The 20,856-nt window shown below is 38.5% G+C and overlaps 1 protein-coding gene across 47 annotated transcripts in view; it reads left to right on the top strand.

Moving 5' to 3' along the window:
- Positions 1–20,856, top strand: part of ZZZ3 (zinc finger ZZ-type containing 3) — a 122,028-nt gene that overhangs the window by 12,880 nt on the left and 88,292 nt on the right. For 24 of the 47 annotated variants that reach the window (XM_077953752.1, XM_077953844.1, XM_077953967.1 and 21 more), the window contains exon 2: positions 13,393–13,472. The exons of the other annotated variants lie outside the window; for them this stretch is intronic. The gene's annotated coding sequence lies outside the window, so the exon portion shown is untranslated. The remainder of the gene's footprint in view (positions 1–13,392; positions 13,473–20,856) is intronic. 47 annotated transcript variants of the gene reach the window in all.

Consider the following 20,856-nt stretch of genomic DNA (forward strand, 5'->3'; position numbering starts at 1 on the left):
CCCTCGTGAGAGCTCTTCCTTCATGGCCTTCCTTGGCTGTTTGTCAGGGTGTTTTTTTGTTTTGTTTCATTTTGTTTTGTTTTATTAAAAAACAAAACACTACTACTACTCCAGTTTGATTCTGATAACTTTCATAGAAGTCTGTTCATCAGGGTGTTGTTATCCATCCAGACTCTGTTGCCTTAATAGATTTTGTTTTTGTGTGTAATTTCAGTAAGGCAACTCTTAAACTGGTTAATGTTTGTGGTGAAAATTTGCATGCTCGGCCAGGTGCAGTGGCTCATAATGCCTGTAATCCCAGCACTTGGGAGGCTGAGGTGGGCGGATCACCTGAGGTCAGGAGTTCAAGACAAACTTGGCCAACATGGCGAAACCCTGTCTCTACTAAAACAAAAAATTAGCCACTCATGCTGGAGTCCCAGCTACTCGGGGAGGCTGAGGCAGGAGAATCACTTGAACCCAGGAGGCGGAGCTTGCAGTGAACCGAGATGATGCCATTGCACTTAGCCTGGGTGACAGAGCAGACTCTGTCCCAAAAAAAAAAAAGAAAAAAAAATTTTTTGCATGCTGTTATGTTCTAGAATTGTATTGGTTTATTAGAGAAGGACAACAATGCAATTCAGTATCTGGAGGCCCCCATGTACTAAAATTATACTTTGGAGTTTGATTGAAGTAAAACATGGAGATTTGCCTGATAATAGACCTAAATACTGGTGTTAATTTCAAGGGAGTAATTTGGGGTGGGGTCACAATATTTATTGTATTAATAGGTTTTTTGGGGGAATTTCTTAATCATATTCTTTTTAAGTGCACAGTTCAGTGCTTTTTAGTAAAATTACAGTACCATGCAACTATTACCTCAATCCAGTTTTAGAACATTTCTGTCACACCAAAATGATCTCTTTTACCTGTTTTAAGTCATTCCCACCTTCAGCCTATTACAGTTTTTTTTCTTTTTTTTTTTTTTAATCAGCTGGTGCATTTTAGCAGTTCTTAGTAATAAAACCTACCTATAAACTGTAATCTATAAACCTTTCTAAACTTTTAAGAAACTGAGAGGCCGGGGCGCAGTGGCTCATGCCTGTAATAGTAGGTTTTTGGGAGGCTGAGGTGGGTGGATCACCTGAGGTCAGGAGTTCAAGACCAGCCTGGCCAACATGGACAAACCTCTCTACTAAAAATACAAACATTAGCCAGGCGTGGTGGTGGGCGCCTGTAATCCCAGCTATTCTGGAGGCTGAGGCAGGAGAATCGCTTGCACCCGGAGGGGCAGAGGTTGCAGTGAGCTGAGATTGCACCACTTCACTCCAGCCTGGGCAACGGAGCGAGACTCCATCTTAAAAAAAAAAAAAAAAAAGAAAAAAAAAGAAAACTGAGAAAGTTTAATGCTATTCTAGCTCTTAATTTCTGTTTGCTTACATCAGTTTAACTTATTGATAGGATTTAAAGTGATGTGAACAGTAGTGTTTAGGGCTAGGAAATGTTCTTTCATTCACTTAATGGACCATTCACAATCTATGTAATGTATGAAGAGGAAGTGGAGAGAAGAGAAAGAGAAGATAATTAAGAGAAACTTAATATCTATAGTTCCATGATGATATTGACAACCTCAGAGTTCTTGTCTGTGGTGGTTATTTGGATTCTGGCAAACTACTGTGTGTTTCCGTTGTCTTGATCTGAATGCCTCTCAAGAATGACACTTTCTTTTAAGAGCTTTATGTCTACAAGGTATGTATTTTAAGAACTCTGGGGATGAATAATCACACAGTGTGCTGACTTCGGATATGGTTGTGCATAAAGCTTTTTTTTTGGTAGCACAGAAATATCTGAAGAATATATTTGGCATAGTTTGATACAGTTTTTGGTTTTGATTAAATAAATAATTGACTAATAATAAAGATGATCAGAGCTTCTGATAAATTCTTGTTTTTTTGGCAGTTTAATCTCCTAAAAGTTGAAGAGAATTGCTGGTATGAAGTTGATTCTTACCAACAAGGAAGAACACTTAGATATAGAATTAACTGTTATTGAACATCTGTTTTGAGCAAATGGACTGTTTTTATAGTTACTTTTTTGTGGGGTAGTAAAAAGAACATGGACTTGGAATCAGACTTTGATTTAAATCCTGGCTCTAGCACTTATGAGCGCTGTAACTTTTTTTTTTTGTTTTTTTTGAGACAGGGTCTTGTTCTGTCGCCCAGGCTGGAATGCAGTGGTGCGATCATATGAGCTCTGTAATTTTAAGCAAGTTACTTATTTCTAAGCTTTGTTTTCCTTATTATAAATAGATATGGTACTTTCTACATATATAGAGAGTATATAATGTACTTGATATAAAATAGATGCTCAGTAAATGCTATTTTTTAGTTTATTGACGTGGAAACAGAGGCTCAGAGAAGTTTGTCACACAGCTAGTAAGTGACAAATATCTGACTCCAAAGCCCATGCTTTTCCATGCCTCCCAGCTAGAAATGGAAATGATGGGAATCAAAGGGTAGTGATCATTCTAAGCTGTCTTGGAGTTTATCTTAGATAGCAATTCCCAGAAAAGCAGGTTTCAGAAAGTTCAGAAAAGAAACTGATGATGACCACAGATAGTTTAAGCAATCAATATTGATAGAAGGCTCTTAAAAATGAAACCTGTTATTAAAATTTCAAAAAAAATTCCATTGGGGAAGAAAAACATGAGTAATCTAAAGAAATTAATATGACTTCTTCATAAGTAAATTTTTTCAAAAGAAAAACATATCAAGGATACCCATTAGCCGGGTGTAGCGGCTCACGCCTGTAATCCCAGCACTTTCGGAGGCTAAGGTGGGCGGATCCCCTGAGGTCAGGAGTTCAAGACCAGCCTGGCCAACATGGCAAAACCCTGTGTCTCTACAAAAAAATACAAAAATTAGCCGGGCATGGTGGCAGGTGCATATAATCCCAGCTACTTGGAGGCTGAGGCAGGAGAATCACTTGAACCCAGTAGGTGGAGGTTGCAGTGAGCTGAGTCACGCCATTGCACTCCAGTCTGGGCAACAGAGTGAGACTCTCAAAAAAAAAAAAAAAAAAAAAAGATACCCATTTAACTAATTGTATATAAGGTTAATTTAAAAAATCATTTGACTTACTGATAGAATTTAAAGTAATGTGCACAGTAGTGTTTAGGGCTAGGAAACATTCTTTCGTTCACTTAATAGACCATTCACAATCTGTGTAATGTATGAAGAGGAAATGGGTAGGAAAAAAGGAAGATAATTAGGAATGTAGGTAGGCTAGATAGAGCTGTAATAAAAGAATAGATAGAATATAAGAATATAAGCTAGATAGAGCTGGAATGAGGTGAGGGGTTGTAAAAATGTTTAAGGGCAATAAAAAGGGCTAGTTTCCGCCAAATTCAAAGCGACATCAGTAAGGAAGAAAGAAGCCTTTTGATTAGGGAGATAAATAATGAGAAATGCCCAACTTCTGTTTTATGTGTAGGAGAATGGTTTTCATACTGGAAGGGAGACGGTTAAGAAAAAGCTGTTTAAAGACGAAGTTTTATTCCTTGGTATGTTACATGATAAAGAGCATCTACTTTCGTTAAATAAATTTAGAGCTCCAATTCCAGTAAAATACTTAGAACCATGAAGTGTCAGTCTGAGTTTATTGATGTCAGTGGCTGCTTTTGGTTGTAGAGCTGTTTACAATGTTTGCTTTTCTAAAATATTGAGTAATTAAAATCATCAATGTAAAAACTTGTCTTCAAGTTCAACTTATATATTTTCTTATTCCATTAACTAGCACATTAACTATAAACGAAGAATACTTTTTCTGAGTGAGGGAGGACTTTGATTAATAGCCTAGTAATTATAATTGAACAGATTAAGTCTCCCTTAAAATATCCTTGGGTAAAATGGCATCTATACTTGTTTTCTTTTCCTGGAATACTCTTCTCAAATATTTTCATGGCCTGTTCCCTTCCTTCTTTGATTCAAATGTTACCTCAGCTAGAAAGGTTTTCCCTGAGGGAGTTTTTAAGGGACATCATTTACACAGACTTCAATGTGAATGGTGCTCATTGGTGTGAACTTCATTATACTACCTAAAATAGTATCTTCTTCCTTCACTTTCCCTGGTTTTTCTTAATAGTAGTGATCATACCTGATATTTGTTTGTCTCTTCTAAGAATATAAGATCCATGAAGGATGGGATTATGTTTTTTCTGCTGCAGTTATTAGAGCTTGGAATGATGCCTAGTTCATGGTAGATGGTCAGTGAATACTTGCTGAATGAATGAATTTATTTGTTTATTGTTTTTTTTGAGACTGATTTCAACACATGAATGGGGACGCACACACGTTTAGTCCATATAAGTATTTATATTGTTATTATTTTTTGAGGTGGAGTCTGGCTCTGTGTCGCCCAGGCTGGAGTGCAGTGGCACGATCTTGGCTCACTGCAACCTCTGCCTCCTGGGTTTAAGCGATCTTCCCACCTCAGCTTCCCAAGTAGCTGGGATTACAAGCATGCACTGCCACACCTGGCTAATTTTTATATTATTAGTAGAGGCAGGGTTTCACCATGTTGGTAAACAGGCTAGTCTTAAACTCCTGACCTCAAGTGATCTGTCCGCTTTGGCCTCCCAAAGTGCTGGGATTACAGGCATGAGCCAACATGCCAGAATGCATGAATTTATACAGTAAAGTGTTGGAACAAGGTTGTGAGCCCTAGGAACATTGCAGTGTGAATGTTAGCTATTACCAGTACTACTGCTGCTTAAGTACATTCCCTGTATTTATACATTTGATATACTGTTTTATTTTTAAGCACTATTCCTTGTGGAGTAAATTTCAACAAGTAGGATTTTCCCAAATACTTTGTTTTTGAGATGGAGTCTTACTGTGTCTCCCAGGCTGGAGTGTAGTGGTACAATCTCGGCTTACTGCAACCTCTGCCTCCTGGGTTCAAGTGATTTTCCTGCCTCAGCCTCTCGAGTAGCTGAGATTATAGGCATGAGCCACCACACCCAGCTGATTTTTGTATCTTGTTAGAGACTGGGTTTTGCCATGTTGGCCAGGCTGGTCTCGAACTCTGACGTTAGGTGATCTGCCCGCCTCGGCCTCCCAAAGTGCTGGGATTACAGGTATGAGCCACCACACCCGGCTTCTCAAATACTTTAAAACTTTAAAATTTTATATTTTCTCTAGCTTTATTGAGTTATAATTGGTAAATATTAAAATTTTAAATTTAATAAATGAGACTTATAGTGAATCACAAATTTTCTTAAACATTCCAATATTCTTACTAACCATGCTAAATATTCTTACACTTTTAAACTTAAAATCATAAGTGTGAAGTCCGTTTCTATTTTAAATTTAGAAACTATCATCATCTATAATGTTAAAATTGTCTTCAACATTATAAGAACTTAAAAAATATTTAGGATAGTTTTAAACCACACAGTATTAGTATCATGAGTTTGATATACTTAATTTCAATATTCTAATTAACCATGGAGGTTGGGCAGTCACTTACGTACGGGAATAGTTTTGCTGTCTTAAGCAAGTTGAGATTCCTGTGACATACTTTATGTCCACAGTTCAGTTACCATCTCTTGACAGGCTGTTTATCAGCCTGACATTGGCCTTGGAATCTGCCTTTGTCTAGGTGGTTTTTCTTATGTCACAGATGGACATAATGAACCGTTAGTAAAAATTGTCGGTATGGTAACAGTGGAACTCTAAGTTGATGTTGGTTTCTTCTGAATTGAAGTTTAAGACCTTTTGTAATTTTTTTGTAATTGCTTTTTAACTCTATTGCCAGATCAAGTTTTGTAAACCTCACCCAGATTACTTCACCACTTGATTGGATTCCAGGAATCCATTTTCTGTCTGGCTGATGGCACAGGTTTTAGATCATTTTAAAGACATTAAGGAACTAAGAGATATTGATAGCTTTTGTTAATTTGTTGTTACACAAAGTATGCCAGAAGACTAGGAACAGCGTAAAGTCTTATTTTTAAAAAGGAAAGCAGTAGTTTTGGAGATTGTTTTCCTAGGTATGCCTTGGAAAAGAGGCAGAGAAATACAGGCTTAGCTTATCAGCATTAAGAACATTTCATTAATAGTGTAAAATAAACTTTCTTAAATACTGTTAGCAGGAATTAATGTCAGACTTTGAGAGAAGTATCTAAAGTATCTAAAGAAGTATTTTGTCCATTTTAATATTTTCATTAATGTTTTGAATACATGTACAGTTGTGCTTATAAAATGTCAGAACAATTTAGCTGGCAAGGATAACTAAAACAACTTGTAAGTTCTGTCTGAAACTACAGGCAGAAACCTATAGTGTGAGCTGCTTAAAAGTGTGGAATTAAAAAAATATGGAATTCAGATAGAAAAAGTTATATGACTAAAATTTTGTTCAATTAATCAATGTTAAGGCATTGTATGTACTAAGAGAATAAAAAATGTATTGCTTTATTCCTTCAAGGAGCCTATAATTGAATAGGGAATATAGATATATCAAACTATACATTGTGATTTTATGATAGAATTATTAAGCATTATGGGAGCAAAGGAGAGAGCAGTTAATTCTGATGGATCATTGAATTAGCCTTTGAGGAATAAGAGTTTTCTAGGAATTGAAGAGGAGAGAAAGTCATCTCCTTTCTTTCCCTCCCAATTCTTCATTAAGGTACTGAAAAATCAGATTTAGGTCAGTGTTTATGAAGACAGATGTATTTGTGGGCAAATAAAGAGTAGATTAGAATGAGAGATTAATTAGGCTACTACAGTTGTTTAAATAGAATGATGATGGCCTGAGCTGGAGCAATAACAATAAAGCAGAAAGGGTAGATAGTTTTTTTTTTTTTTTTTGAGACATTTTGGAGATAGAATAAATAGGGTTTATTGATTGTATATTTTTGAGTTTGAGTTTATATGGTCTCAGACATCCAACTGGTGAGTTGCTTAAAAAAGAAAAAAATAAAGAACTACCAGGCTTCATTAATAGGATTTTGTCCATAATAAGGGATATAATATTTATTCCATGTTGGTTAGGACACATTTACAATGTTGGCCTTATTTCTGAAAGCTACACTTTAAGAAAAGTAAATGAAAAGATAGATATGTCAGGAGGATAACCATGAAAACCTTTGAAGGAATTGAGAGTGCTTTCTGTGGAGAAGGAAGACTTTATAGGAATGAGTGAAGGAGGGAAGGGGACAGTTGTTTTCAGGTAATGCAGGGCTGTAATGAGTTGTTCCACAGAGCAGAATTAGATCTGGGATATCACCAGACTTTTTTTTCTGAGAACTAGGGTATTCTCTTAACTGCAGTTACAATGATCAAAATTAGGAATTTAACATTAATATGTTATCTAATTTACAGTCCACAATCAAATTTTGTCAATTATCTTAATAATTACTTTCAGAGCTTTTTAAAATCAAAGATCATACATTGCATTTTATGTCTCTCCGGTCTCTTTTAATCTGGAACAGTTAGTCAAATTGTTTTTTTAATTAATTTTTTTTTTTTTTGGAGACTGGGTCTCACTGTGTTACCCAGCCTGGAGTGCAGTGGTGTGATCATGGTTCACTGCAGCTTCCACCTCCCAGACCCAGGCAATCTTTTCACATCAGCCTCCCTAATAGCTGGGACCACAGGTGCGTGCTACCATGCCTGGCTAATGTTATGTTTTTTTGTAGAGACAGAGCGTCACTGTATTATCCAGGCTGGTCTCCAACTCCTGAGATCAAGGGATCCTCCTGCCTTGGCCTCCCGAAGTGTTAAGATTACAGGTGTGAGCCACAGCACCTGGCCTCACATTTCTTTATGTATTTATATTTTGAGACAGGGTCTCACTTTGTCACCCAGGCTGGAGTACTACATGAATTTGGCTCACTGTAGCTTTGACCTCCCAGACTCAAGTGATCCTCCTGCTTTAGCCTCCCAAGTAGCTGGGATTATAGGCCTGAGCCACCATGTCCGTCCTAGCCTCAAATTTCTTGACATTTTTTAAGAGATTAGGCGAGGTATTTAGTGTCCCTCAGTTTGAATTTCCAGTGTTTTCTTGTGGTTAGATTCAGGGTGAGTACACTGATACTTTCAATTCCAGCCACTGAAGTGTATGTTCACATTTCCTACCCTTCCGTATTTGTGATATCTTAAGTTTTTTTGCTTCATGTTTAAAAATACCTTGTTGGGTGGGGCACATCGGTTTATACCTGTAATCCCAGCACTTTGGGAGGCCAAGGGAGGAGGATGCCTTGAACCCAGGAGTTTGAGACCAGTCTGGGCAACATAGCGAGACCTTGTCTTGCCAAAAAAAAAAAAAAAAAAAAAAAGCCAGGCCGGGCGCAGTGGCTCATGCCTGTAATCCCAGCACTTTGAGAGGCTGAGGCGGGTAAATCATGAGGTCAGAAGTTTGAGACCAGCTTAGCCAATATGGTAAAATCCCATCTCTACTAACAATACAAAAATTAGCCGGGCCTGTAGTCCAAGCTACTTGGGAGGCTGAGGCAGAAGAATTGCTTGAACCTGGGAGGCAGATGTTGCAGTGAGCCTGGATCGTGCCCCTGTACCAGCCTGGGCGACAGAGTGAGACTCTGTCTCAAAAAAAAGAAAAAACAAAAAACCAGGCTTGATGGCTTGTGCCTGTAGTCCTAGCTACTCAGGAGATTTAGGTGGGAGAATTGCTTGAGCCCAAGAGTTCAAGGTTGCAGTGAGCTGTGATGTGTTACTGCACTCTAGCCTGGGCAACAGAGCAAGACCTAGTCTGGAAAACAAAAAATATTCCTTGTTAGCAATTTGAAACTATAATCAAGAAATGAAAAGGGGGTGTCTTGTGATTTAAGAGACTCCTCTAATTTGGAAAAAGAAAGCAATTTTGAGTGCCCACTTTATGCCAGGCATTCCATAATCTGATATGGAATGATAATTATTCAAGATTGATGTGCCTTTTTCTTTCATGGAAGAGAAAAGTAGTTAATCTCTCCTCAGAGAGGTTGTAATTTGTTACCAGGTATCTAACTGCAATGCCCTTAATCATTCCTCTGTGACAGGGCAGCTAAGTGTCAGAAAAGCCACTAGGGTATGTCTTCTAGGCTAAATAACTTCTGAGAGCCCTTTTAGTCATTGCGTTGGAAATTTACTTGGTTTTTCTGTACCATTGTTTTTGTTTTTGTTTTCGATGGAGTTTTGCTCTTGTTGCCCGGGCTGGAGTGTAATGGCGTGATCTTGGCTCACTGCAGCCTCCGGCTCTTGAGCTAAAGTGATTCTCCTGCCTCAGCCTCCCAAGTAGCGGGGATTACAGGTACCCGCCACTCCACCTAGCTAAGTTTTGTATTTTTAATAGAGATGGGGTTTCACCATATTGGCCAGGCAGGTTTCACCATGTTGGCCAGGATGATCTTGAGCTCCTGACCTCAGGTGATTCGCCCACCTTGGTCTCCCAAAGTGCTGGGATTACAGGAGTGAGCTACCACACCCGGCTTAACTGGTTTTTTAAATTTAAAAATTGATTAAGCATTTAAAAAAAATTCAATGAGATAATCAAATTAGTTAAACTAAATTAGACATTTTTCTTTCATTAGTAATACTAAAACACTTAAAGCTACATTGAGTGATAGCAAAGTAGTAAAGCCTATTATAAGTCTTCTATGTAAAGTATGCTTCAGAAGTATATTTTAATGAACTTTCTTGCATAGTCATTTAAAAATGCATTTAGAATTTTTAACAAATGAAGCTTTATCTTAAAAGCCACCTGACAGTGTCCTTCAAGGATGGAAACATTTATGTTCTATGACCCAATAAGTCTGTTTTAAGGTAATAATCAAATGCAGACACAGAGTGTGCAAGAATGTTAATCACAGCATTTTTAATAATAAATCGTAAAATATCAGAAGCAATGTCCTAACAGAATGGAAATGATTAAATTAGAAACTATTTATACGGTTTTATATGGCCATTAACAATTTTAGGCTGGGCGGTATGGCTCACGCCTGTAATCCCAACATTTTGGGAGGCCAAGACAGGAGGATCGCTTGAGCCCAGGAGTTGGAGATCAGCCTGGGGTTACCCAGGGAGACCTTGTCTCTACTAAAAAGAAGAAGAAGAAAAAAATTAGCCAGGACATGGTGGTGCGCACACCTGTAGTCCCAGCTACTTGGGAGGCTAAGCTGGGAGGTTAGTTTGAGCCTGGGAGATCAAGGCTCCAGTGAACAGTAATCTCGCCACTGCATTCCAGCCTGGGGGACAGAGTGAGACCCTGTCTCTAAAAAATAAAAAAAATCCCAAACAATTTAGCCCTTAATTATGTGGCTTAAGTGGGGAATAAATGCAGGATGCCGAAAGTGTGTGTTGTGTAAATTCTGATTTTAAAAATGCTCGTTGAAATAAGAATGGAAGAGAATACACTAGTATTTGTTTTTGTTTTTTGTTTTTTATTTTTTTCATTTATTTTTTTGAGACGAAGTCTTGCTCTGTCGCCCAGGCTGGAGTGCAGTGGCGCAATCTCAGCTCACCGCAACCTCCACCTCCCAGGTTCAAGAGATTCTCCTGCCTCAGCCTCCCAAGTAGCTGGGATTTCAGGTGTGCACCACTGAGTCCAGCTAATTTTTGTGTTTTTAGTAGAGACAGGGTTTTGCCATGTTGGCCAGGCTAGTCTTGAACTCCTGATCTCAGGTGATCCACCCACCTTGGCCTCCTAAAGTGCTGGGATTACAGGAGTGAGCCACCGCACCTGGCCCTACACTAGTATGTTAAGTGGTTGTTGAAATGGGGTAAGCTATATTTGTACTTTTTATTATTGATGTGTCTAAATTATTGTATTTTGTGTAATTATCCATTCATTTGAGTTGTTTGATGTACGCATTTCCAAATGAGGTTAAACAAAATGACACTCTGCCTTCTTGTTCTAGCTGTCTTGTCTATTTACTTAGTGTTACATCTTTCCCACTTTTTTTTTAAGAGGTGGTTTCACTGTTTAAAATTGCCCCTAAGTATAGTGCTAAAGTGCTGTCTATAGTGTTCCTAAGTGCAAGAAGGCTGTGATGAAAAGTTATAGTGCTGTTGACTTGTGAGTTCAGTGTTTATGAATCAACAATATAAAAGTGTTTTTAGGCTGGGCGTGGTGGCTCACGCCTGTAATCCTAGCACTTTGGGAGGCCGAGGTGGGCCGATCACTTGAGGCCAGGAGTTAGAGACCAGTCTGGCCAACATAGTGAAACCCCATCTCTACTAAAAATAGAAAAAATTTAGCTGGGCTTGGTGGCACACACCAGTAATCCCAGCTACTCAGGAGGCTGAGGCATGAGAATTGCTTGAACCTGGGAGGCGGAGGTTTCAGTGAGCCGAGATCACGCCACTGCTGCACTCCAGCCTGGGCAGCAAAGTGAGACTCTGTCTCGAAAAGTAATAAATAAGTAAGTAAGTAAGTAAATAAATAAAAGTGTTTTTAAATAAAAGCACAGATAAAACAAGGATATGTGTCATTAGGCTGTTGAAAATGTTTTAATCAGAGGCTAGCAGGAACTTCACTCTGAATTTCTCTTAGTATTGAGTATTTGATAATTCAGTGTTCATGGCAACTTTATGAGAATCAACTATATATGATCTGTTATGGCACTTAGGGTTTTTGAAATATTGAAACTAGCTTGGGAACTCCTTTACCTGGTGTCCTATAGATTTTTAGAGGTGGCAGAGAATCAAGCTTAGAGGTTGGTTAATATGCTGGGAAAAGTTTTTGTGCCCTCTGAAGACAGTACAAATGCAAGAATTTAGAGCGGTGGTGCATATCTGATAAGATTCAAGGTCTCAGTATTTTGATATTCAGACCTTGACATTGATATCAAAAGATATTTCAGGGAGGACTCTGTCCCATGAGAAATGGTAAAATATCCTAACTCATTATGAATCTTTACCTTCATTTGTCTCATTTAGATTATTTTATTTGCTTTTAAGACTTTTCCTAGTCTTACTTGTTCTTGATTGTTGTGTTGACAGAAACTATTGAAAATTTTTAAGACAGATGGAGCATGGCTTTTAGAGAGGATTAAGTAGTCATTTATTAATACCTGTGACTGGCTTAAAAAAAAACTGACATTAAATAACATTCTTAAGGATAAATATTACTAAATTAATGGAAATTTTGACTTTTTTCTTAAATTTAACTAATTGACAAATTTAAAAAATATTTAAAGCAAGCAAAGAAGTAAAATTTTTTTTGTAAGCATTTTCAAAATGCAGTATACAGTTTAGACAGCTATAAGATATAGCTCTGTGAGGAAAACTGTAAGTTGATGAAAGGGAAACATTTGTAAAAATTAAATATATAGATGGATTTTTACATCAGGCATTTCACCTAGGCCTTGCTGAATTATTTATGCTTCATTTATGAATGTTCATTGAAGATGAATGGCTGTCCAGAACTGAGATTATGTCTTAATGATAAGTACATAGTACACAGTATGTGCTAAACTAATGTATCTTGAAATGAATCAGTCTTGCTAGTCCAATAATCATTTTCAAGTTAGTCTGTTCCAGGATTTAACAACCTGGTTTGGACCTAAGAATGATATATGGTGCCTTCTTATCTCATTTCGACCTAAGAATGATATATGGTGCCTTCTTATCTCATTTCTTCTTCTAAGTCATAGATCAACAAAGGGATTTTATGGAACTGAAAAGTCCAGGGTATTTATCTGGGTTCAGGCTGAGTTAAGTCAGAATGTTTAAACAATGTCATACTAGTGCTCTGCTTCTGTTGCTTGACTGCTGACAAATTCAGCTTTATTTTTTGCTACCTGCAAGAAGAGTTTTATCTACCTGCCTTCTCTGTCTCATTAGCTATTGTCTTAGTCTGTTTGGGCAGCTGTAACAGAAAACCATAGACTGGGTACAAATAAACAACCGTCATTTACATCTCATGGTTCTGGAGGCTAAGAAGTCCAAGGGCAGACTAAGTGTTGGCAAGGGCCCAGTTCCTGGTTTATAAGTGGCCATCTTCTCACTGTGTCCTCACATGGCTGAGGGGGCTTAAACTTGACTAAACCCAATCAAAGTAAAGGTAATGCTAGAAGAAAATTAATTTTGATCTTAAAAACCCTTTACTTGATCACATTATATAAATATTAACTCTCTTATTGGCTTATGATATGCTATGGTTTGAATGTCCCATCCAAAACTCATGTTGAAACTTAATCCTCAATATGGCACTATTGAGAGATAGAGCCTTTAAGAGGTGATTGGATCATGAAGTCTCTGTCCTCATGAATGGATTAATGGATTAATTGGTTAATGGATTAATGGGTTATCATGGGAGGGGAACTGGTGGCTTTATAAGAAGAGGAAGAGAGACCTAAGCTAGCACATTAACACGCTCAGCCTTCTCACCTTGTGATACTCTGTGCTACCTCAGATCTCTTCAGAGAATCCTCCTGAGCAAGAAGGCTCTCACCAGAGGCAACTCCTTGACCTTGGACTTCAGCTTCCGTAACTGTAAGAAATAAATTTCTTGGCTGAGTGTGGTGGCTCATACCTGTAATCCCAGCACTTTGGGGGGCAGAGGTGGGAGGATTGCTCGAGTCCAGGAGTTCAAGACCAGCTTGGGCAACATAGAACTTGTCTCTATTTAAAAAGAAAGAAAGGAAGGAATTTATTTTCCATAAATTACCTAATTTGTGGTATTCTGTTACAAGCATAGAAAAGGGACTAAGCTTGCTTCTTTTAAGTTTTCTAGTGTTGGAGATAAATAGGAAATAAACATAACTGTCCCTTTTGGCATCAGGCCTTATATAGTGCCTTTTGTTTGGTACCCATGCCTCTCCCTAGATAGATGGATATCTTTTCCATCTCTACGAACAAAGAGAATGATTTTATAGGAGAGACTGAATGACTTACAAAGAAGTATTAAATTCTCACCTCTAATTCTCTGTTAAGTGATATCATTTATTAAACAAGAAACATACCACAGGAAATAGTAATAGACCTGTCAAAATCTCTTCTTCTGATTAGCACTGGGTTTCTCACAAATTTCATACAATTAGGGTACAGTTGTCATTGATATTTTCAAATTAATCTCTATTTTAGCTTCTTTAAAACTTGAATGTTGACGGCCATTGGGAGGAATTGTCTTATCATAGATCATGTATCTATTTTTCAGACATACCCCCTTTTGGAAGAAGAGCCTCATTCTTTTTTTTTTTTTTTTCTATTATTATACTTTAAGTTCTAGGGTACATGTGCACAATGTGCAGGTTTGTTATATATGTATACGTGTGCCATGTTGGTGTGCTGCACCCATTAACTCGTCATTTACATTAGGTATATCTCCTAATGCTATCCCTCCCCGCTGCTCCCCACAACAGGACCCGGTGTGTGATGATCCCCTTCCTGTGTCCAAGTGATGTCATTGTTCAATTCCCACCTATGAGTGAGAACATGCAGTATTTGGTTTTCTGTTCTTGCCATAGGTTGCTGAGAAGAATGGTTTCCAGCTGCATCCATGTCCCTACAAAGGACACAAAAACATCTTTTTTTATGGCTGCATAGTATTCTATGGGGTATATGTGCCACATTTTCTTAATCCAGTCTGTTACTGATGGACATTTGGGTTGATTCCAAGTCTTTGCTATTGTGAATAGTGCCTCAATGAACATACGTGTGCATGTGTCTTTATAGCAGCATGACTTACAATCCTTTGAGTATATCCCTAGTAATGGGATGGCTGGGTCAAATGGTATTTCTAGTTCTAGATCCTTGAGGAATCGCCACACTGTTTTCCACAATGGTTGAACTAGTTTACAGTCCCACCAATAGTGTAAAAGTGTTCCTATTTCTCCACACCTCTCCAGCACCTGTTGTTTCCTGATTTTTTAATGATTGCCATTCTAACTGGTATGAGATGGGTAGAAGATCCTCATTCTAAGCGTTTATAGAATTATTACAATGCAGAGAGCCATAGAGTCTTACAGATTGAACTCAATTTAGGCATCGCCTATAATCCCAGCACTTTGGGTGGCCGAGGTAGGTGGATCATGAGGTCAGGAGTTCAAGACCAGCCTGGCCAACATGGTGAAACCCTGTCTCTACTAAAAATACAAAAAATTAACTGGGTGTGGTGGTGCATGTCTGTAATCCCAATTACTTGGGAGGCTGAGACAGGAGAATTGCTTGAAACTGGAAGGCGGAGGTTGCAGTGAGCCAAGATTGTGCCACTGCACTCCAGCCTGGACAACAAGAATGAAATTCCATCTCAAAAATAATAATAAAAAAAAGACTTAGCTTCATATTCTGGCTTTATTAGTTGTGTGATCATAGGCATTTCTTGAGTCTGTTGCCATATTCTGTTTAGGAAATGAATATGGTGTCTCACCTGTCTACTTTTGAGATTGTGGAAATATAATGAACAAGTTCTTTGTTATTGTAAAGCACAGTGTCAGTAGAGTGGATAAGACTTTGTATTCTGCCACTTAACTAGCTTTGCAATACTGGAAATTTTTTTTTTGAGATAGAGTCTCAGTCTGTCACCCGTCCTGGAGTGCAGTGCTATGATCTCAGTTCACTGCAGCCTCAACCTGCTGGGCTCAAGATGAATCCTCGCACCTCGCCCCCTGAGTGGCTGGGCCCACAGGCAGCTGTCATCACATCACACCTGGCTAATTTTTGAAATTTTTTGTGGAGATGGGATTTTGCCATGTTGCCTAGGCGGTCTCGAACTTCTGGGCCGAAGTGATCTGCCCGCCTTGGCCTCCTGTATTTAATATTCTTAAGCCTCTGTTTTGTCATCTGTTAAATAGGGATAATATTAGTACCTGCTTCCATAGGTTTTTGAGAGTTTTAAATAAGATTTTATATATATATATATATATATAAAATATAGTATGTGGTATATTGCACATAATAAATGCTGGCAATCATTATTTCATTTGTTGATTTTTGTACTATGTGCCGGGGCTACTCTACATGATTTATTTCAGTTAATTCTTAGGACAATTCTGTTTGGTAGGAATGCTTCCCCGCCCCCCGCCAATTTAACAAGTAAGAAATGGTTGTTAGGTCACAGCAAGTAAGTGGTTAGTTGGGAGTGGAACAGACAAATACTACATAATTAGGTTTTGGTCAATGACAGATCGCATATACCATGGTGGGGCCCATGAGATTATAACAAAGCTGAAAAATTCCCATTGCCTAGTGATGTGGTAGCTGTTATAAAGTTGTACTGTAATGTTGTACTCATGTGTTTGTGGTGATGCTGGTGCAAAGTAAACTGCACTACAGTATGGCACATACAATTATGTATAGTATACAATTATGTATAGTACATTGCAACCTTGACCTTCTGGCCTCAAGTGGTCCTCCCACTTCAGCCTGCCCAGTAGCTGGGACTATAGGTGTGCACCACCACACCCAGCTAATTTTTGCATCTTTTGTAGAGGTGGGGTTTTGCCATGTTGCCTAGGCTGTTCTCAAACTCCTGGGCTCAAGTGATCCACCTGCCTCTGCCTCCTGAAATGTTGGGATTAAGGCATGAGCCTTTGTACCTGGCTTTGATCACATTTATTATTGTACTCTTGTTCCTCTCCCATTATACACTGAGTTCACATTCACACAGCAGCCAGAATAATCTTTTAAAAACGTATGTTAGATTATGTGTCATTTTCTTCATTTACTTCAATAGAATAAATAATCCAAATAAAACTTAAAAAGAAACATGAAACAAATACTGATCAAGGCCGAGCTCAGTGGCTCACGCCTGTAATCCCAACACTTTGGGGAGCCGAGGCAGGCAGATCGTCCTCTGAGGTCAGGAGTTTGAGACCAGCCTGGCCAGCATGGTGAAACCCCATCTCTACTAAAAATGCAAAATTATCCAGGCATGGTGGCGCATGCCTGTAATCCTAGCTGCTCAGGAGGCTGAGGCAGAAGAATCGCTTGAACCTGGGAGGCGGAGGTTGCAGTGCGCCATTGCACTCCAGCCTGGGCGACAAAGGGAGACTCCATCTCAAAACAAACAAACCCATCAAATTTCTGCTATAGCTTAGAGAGCTCTTTATGGTCTGGCATCTGTCTACTTGAAAGCTCATTTTATGATGCTTTTTCCCTTTGCCTGTTAGGTTTCAGCCTCATTGGCCTTGTTCCAGTTTTGCCCATTTCTGTTTCAAGGCCTGTACAGCTACTATTCCCCTTCAGACTTTTTAAAATAACCTTACTGATTTATTCTCCATACTTAGTTTGAATAATGTCCAAATAATAATGTTTAATGAATGTTTTCTAGGCACAAAGAAAATGAAAAATAAGATAGGCTTTGCTACAAAACAGTTTTAATGGATGAAACAGACAAGTGAATAGATTAGTATAGTAAATAGTAATCTTGAAATTCCTAGTGGGGGAATAGTTTGAGGGAGGGTAAGCAAGCTTACTGTCTTATAGTCACTTTAGCCTTGCTTTTAACTAGAGTAGCTTTACTTTCTCTTTTTCCAGGACATAATTTATTTAAGGATTCTTACCTTTAAAAAGTTTAAAAAACACTTTTTAAAGGCAAGTGGTATGGTAAGAGCTATGAACAGGGTTCCCTGGGGACACAGGTTCTTGGAGTAGGTGGGTGCATCTGATTTGTGACTTAAAGAACAAGGTAAATGGTAGGTGAGCAAGGAAGGGCAAGATGTTTGGGGCAGAGGTAATCGTTTTTGGCTGTTCATCATTGGAACTTTTAAATAATACATACCTCTACATTTTGTGATAGTTCATCAAGCTATAGGTTTATTATTTTGCACTTCTCTTTACGTATACTGTCTTTCAGCAGAAAAGTTAAAAGTAATAAAAAATTTTAAAAAGACAAAAAATGGCCAGGCACAATGGCTCATGCCTGTAATCCCAGCCGTTGGGGAGGCCAAGGCAGATAGATCACCTGAGGTCAGGAGTTTGAGACCAGCCTGGTCAACATGGTAAAACCCCATCTCTACTAAAAATACAAAACTCAGCTGGGTGTGGTGGTGGGCACCTGTAGTCCCAGCTACTTGGGAGGCTGAGGCAGGAGAATTGCTTGAAGCCAGGAGGTGGAGGTTGCAGTCAGCTGAGATTGTGCAACTGCACTCCAGCCTGGGTGACAGAGCGAGACTTCGTTTCAATTCAAAAAAAGACAAAAAATAAAATAAATCACAGCTGGACTGAATTCCAGACCTGTGGAACGAGAAACTCCTATTTTCTTTTTTCTTAAATGTCATGGGTGATTCTGATACTTTGCTGTGATTGAAAACCTCTGTGATATGAGATTGAAATTTAGATCTGGTTAGCTGCTGGGGAAGATTTAGAGTAGAATTAGAGATGGAAAGGCCAGGTACAATTTGTATCTCCATTAAGATGCTTAGATTTTAACTTGTATCTTTGAAAGTGTTTTGTTTCTTGGATTTATTTTGAAATAACTTTATTGAGGAATACCTGGCTGTAAATGTTTAAAGTATATAATTTGTTATAAGTTTTGATAAATGTATATACTGTGCAACCATCACTGCAATCAAGATTATTACCAAATTCATGTCCCCAAAGTTTTCTCATACTATTTTCTAATTTCTCCCTACTGCTGCTCTCACCTCTCCCACATCCCCTGGTAATTACTGATCTGCATTCTGTCACCGTAGAGGGATGCTAGATTGGTGTCAAAACCTCTTTTCTATATTTGTATAGATGATCTTATGTTTTTTTTTTTTTTCTTTTCGGTTTTGTTTTTTTAGTCTGTTAATATAGAGTGAATTGCATTGAACCATCCTTATGTACATGTAAGCCAGTCTTAACATTTTGGGGATAAACACCATTTGGTCATGGTGTATTATTTTGAAAATATTATTAGATTTGGTTTGTTAAAAAGTTATTTGGAGTTTTGCATCTATGTTTATGAGGAATATAGGTTTGTAGTTCAATTTTCTTGTAATGTTTTTGTCTGATTTTGAAATTAGACTAATGCTGGCCTCATGGAATGAGTTGGGAAATCTTCCTCTTCAGTTTTCTAGAAGAGTTTGGGTAGAATTTGGATTATTTTTTCCTTAAATGTATATCAAGTGGCATAGTCAGAATTTACTAGTGAACTCATCTTGGCTTGGAATTTATTTGTTGCTAAGTTTTTACCTATAACTTCACTTTCTTTTAGGATATTTAAGAAATAATTTCTTGAGTGAGTTTTGGGGAGTTTGCGGTTTTTCATGGAATTTGTCCGTTTCATCTAAATAGTTGGGTTTATTGACATGAAGTTATTTGTAATGTCCTCTTATCTTTTTTTTTTTTTGGAGACAGAGTTTTGCTCTTGTCGCCCATGCTGGAGTGCAGTGGCATGATCTCGGCTTACTGCAACCTCCGCCTCCCAGGTTCAAGCGATTCTCCTGCCTCAGCCTCCGGGTAGCTGGGATTACAGGCATGCGCCACCGTGCCTGGCTAATTTTGTATTTTTAGTAGAGATGGGGTTTCTCCATGTTGGTCAGGCTGGTCTCGAACTTGCAACCTCAGGTGATCTGCCCACCTTGGCCTCCCAAAATGTTGGGATTACAGGTGTGAGCCATCGCCTCTGGCCTATTCTCTTATCTTTAAAAAAAAATGAGGTATACGCTTAACCATAAAAATCACCCTTTTAGGTGTACAATTTGGTGATTTTTAGTACATTTACAAAATAGGGCAACCATCAACAGTACCTAATTGCAGAATACTTGCATCACCCTAAAAAGAAACCCCATACCTATAGCACTCACTTTCTACCATTTCCCCCCTCCCACAGTCTCTGCAATCACTTATCTCCTTTTTGTCTCTATGGATTTGTCTATTGTGGACTTCCTTCCTTCCTTGCTTGCTTGCTTGCTTGCTTCCTTCCTTCCTTCCTTCCTTCCTTCCTTCCTTCCTTCCTTCCTTCCTCCTTTCCTCCTTCCCTCCTCCCTCCCTCCTTCCCTCCCTCCCTCCCTTCCTTCCTTCCTTTCCTCCCTTCCTCCCTTTCTCCATTCCTTCCTCCCTCCTTCCCCTCCCCTCCCTTTTTTCTTCTTTCAGAATCTTGCCCTTTTGCCCAGGCTGGAATGCAGTGGCACGATCATGGCTCACTGCAGCCTCAAACTCTCAGGTTCAAGCAGTCCTCTTGCCTCATCCTTCTGAGTAGCTGGGGCATGTGCAACTATGCCTGGCTAATTTTTAAATTTTTTTGTAGAAACGAGGTCTTACCACGTTGCCCAGACTGGTCTCGAACTTCTGCAGTTCAAGTGATCCTCCTGTCTAGGCCCCTCAGTGTGCTGGGATTACAGGTGTGAACCACTGCACCTGGCCTGTTCAGGATATTTTATATAAATGGGAGTCATACAATATGTAACATTTGTGAGTGACCTCCTTCAGTTAGCATGATGTTTTTAAGGTTCATCCATGTTCTAGTGTTTATCAATACCTCACTCCTTTATATGACTTAACAGTATTTCATTGTATTGATATGATATACCTTGTTTTGTTTATTACTCAGCAGTTGATGGACATTTAAGTTGTTTCCACTTTATAACTATTATGAATAATGCTGCTATGAACAATTTTGAGCAAGTTTTTGTGTGGACATATGTTTTCCTTTATTTTTGGGTGTATACCTAAGAATGGGATTCCAGGGTCATATGGTAATTCTATGTTTAACTTGTTGAGGAACTGCCAAACAATTTTCCAAAGCAGCTGCACCATTTTGCATTCCTACCAGCAATGTATAAGGGTGCACATAACTCTACATCTTTGCCAACATATATTTTTGTTGTCTTTTTTATTATATACATACTAGTGGGTGTGAAGTATCTCACTGTGGTTTTGATTTGCATATCCCTGAGGGCTAATGATATTGAGCATTTTTTCATGTGCTTATTGGCTATTTGTGTATCTT

Source organism: Macaca mulatta, chromosome 1 (genome assembly GCF_049350105.2).
Source record: "Macaca mulatta isolate MMU2019108-1 chromosome 1, T2T-MMU8v2.0, whole genome shotgun sequence".
NCBI classification, from domain to species: Eukaryota; Metazoa; Chordata; class Mammalia; order Primates; family Cercopithecidae; genus Macaca; species Macaca mulatta.